Source organism: Agaricus bisporus (genome assembly GCF_000300575.1).
Source record: "Agaricus bisporus var. bisporus H97 unplaced genomic scaffold AGABI2scaffold_3, whole genome shotgun sequence".
Taxonomy (NCBI): Eukaryota; Fungi; Basidiomycota; class Agaricomycetes; order Agaricales; family Agaricaceae; genus Agaricus; species Agaricus bisporus.
In genome coordinates this window covers 2,541,905-2,544,375 of record NW_006267366.1, presented here as the reverse complement: position 1 = coordinate 2,544,375, position 2,471 = coordinate 2,541,905, and positions in this window count along the sequence as shown.

Here is a 2,471-nt window from a genome sequence, read left to right as displayed (position 1 = left end):
CATGAAATAGAATGTTCTCTGCCGCGTGAAATTGGACTCCATCTAAGTGTGGGATTTAAATATATGCTCCCCACTAAGTTTAATACAGATTTAATCTGGAAAGCCTGGGACGATTCATCGATCGTCTCCGCTGGTCCTGTTTTTGGAAAGCCCAGGGCACAAGATGGTGTAGAAGACGACTTCGATCCAGACTATTATGTCCGGCCTATCTCGCGTAAGCGATGCGGACCTTTAGATTGGGCATTCGAGCACGGCATCAAATGTGGTGGTAGGGCTATCGTTTCGATGGTCTCTCAGATACCTATTGATGTCCAGACTGGTGGGTCCTCTATTATTAGAACGCCTTCGCCCCCGGTCTCCGTGCTCAAGAGCTATTTGACGTCTCACGAGCTTGTCGTCTTAGCCACAGATAAAAACTTAGGTTGCGCTGTTGCCCCGCGTTCCTGGATCGTAGATAAAACTTACTCGCTCCTCAACTCTGAACTAGATTACGTTGAGCTTGACATACAAGATGTTCTTTCCATCTTACGTCAGAAGATTAGAGTAATGACTGAATTAAGTCAATGGGCGTCCGTTAAGGATGTCCAACCACAACTTCCCGACTATTTTATGAGTCAGCTGTCGGAAGACGAAGATGATCTCTTACGTCATATCCCAAGGTTCTATGTGATTCCAAAAATACACAAGACGCCGACGGCTGCTAGGCCAATTATACCGTGCCACTCTGTAGTTCAAGGACCTGCAGGGAAGTTTGTATCAAAAATGTTAAGGCCGGTGATTGAATCGGCTCCGTACGTTATACACGGAACAAAAGATCTTAGTCTAAAACTTAACAAATTATCGCTTCCGTACGTAAAGTTAGATAACGGAGTGCTGAAACGCTTATATATTGTTTCCGGTGACGTCGTCGCCTTCTATCCCAATGTGAATGTACCGCTCGCACATGATTGTGCTTTAGCCGCTCTCGCTCACTGGTTTAGTTTACAGGAAAACATTAGCGTAGACAAAGCGGGTGAATATTTACACTTGTTTAGGGAATGTCTATCAGCAGCGGACGATAATCTTTTATGTCAGTTTGATGGGAAATATTTCAAACAGAAACGTGGCCTTGCCATGGGAGTAGCTAGTAGCCCCGATTTGGCAAACCTTTACGGGGTTTGGCACGAATTAAGATCTGAAGTATTACAATCTCCCGATGTAGCGTTCTACGGACGCTATATTGATGACGTCCTTGCGTTGGTCTATGCCACAAGCGAAACCAACGCTATTAATCTGCTTAGAGAGGGCGTTACGTTCACAGACTGTACATTAACGTGGTCGGCGTCTAACCAATTTATGCCGTTTCTGGATATGACACTTTACTTCGATAAAAGTAAGCGACTTCAATGGAAGCCGTACCGGAAACCGCTGAACCACTTTGAACGGATACCCTGGATCAGTTCTCACCCTTTGTATGTCAAAAAAGGCACATTCATCGGTGAGCTGAGCCGGATGGCTACGCTTAGCTCGCAATTTGACGATTTTGCGGATGCGTGTAAAGAAGTTGCGGACATTTACATCGCACGTGGCTATCCTCCTATGTTAATCGCCTCTTGGTTAAAACAAAATTACCAAACACGGTGGGATACGAGGTTAAGAGAGAACTCGCCGCCACGGGCTGACGTGCTTGTGCTAAAAAGCGAATATAACATATCCTGGGACTTCTTTAACGTTCGAAAACTAGAAGAACAGATGAAGAACGGGTGGTTGGAGGCGCTTCGCGTCTCGACCTTCGGCCGAGCCGATACGATCAAAGATCTACATCCGGCCGTGTCGAAAACCAAGTTTAGGAACGTCGTACTATCTAACCTCCGCCAAAACGGTGGTGCTCTGCCTCCGGGCTCGGAGTATCATCCTAGTATGGTAGGGGAAGGTGCGTATGGCCAATTCTATAGGCTTGACAAACTCGGACTTCTCGATCGACGATTCCTAGTATCTAAAAAGAGGACTACGGAGATCATAGATCTTGCCGCCGCATGGCGCAAATCTGTCTTGATGCGTCACGACCGCCAAGTAGTGAAGGTCCTTCATCGTAAAGATGATGCCGACCGGGATCCATCCCATCAAACTACCTTGGACATGTGGCTAAACATTTGAATACATTCCTGTAATAGAGATCTAGGCCGTGCCTTTCCGCGGTTCTGGTTTGCCGGCTATTAGATTTCTTTAACGGGCTGATTGATAGGCTCTGCCGTCCTTTAGCGTTATTCTGTCCTACCTGGGTGAAGCCGGGTAAATCCTGGGTAAATCTACCCGGTGATGTGGGGACTTATGTCCTGTAATTCGTTATCGGTGTTAGTTCCGGGTGCTGGACAGTAACTCTTGTCTGGATGGAGTTTCGTCTTTAGTGATGAACGCATCCAATCATACGCCTCTTATGCAACCGCGTGCAGCTGAGTAATGCTGAGCTTCTAACGTTTTAGTTACCTTGT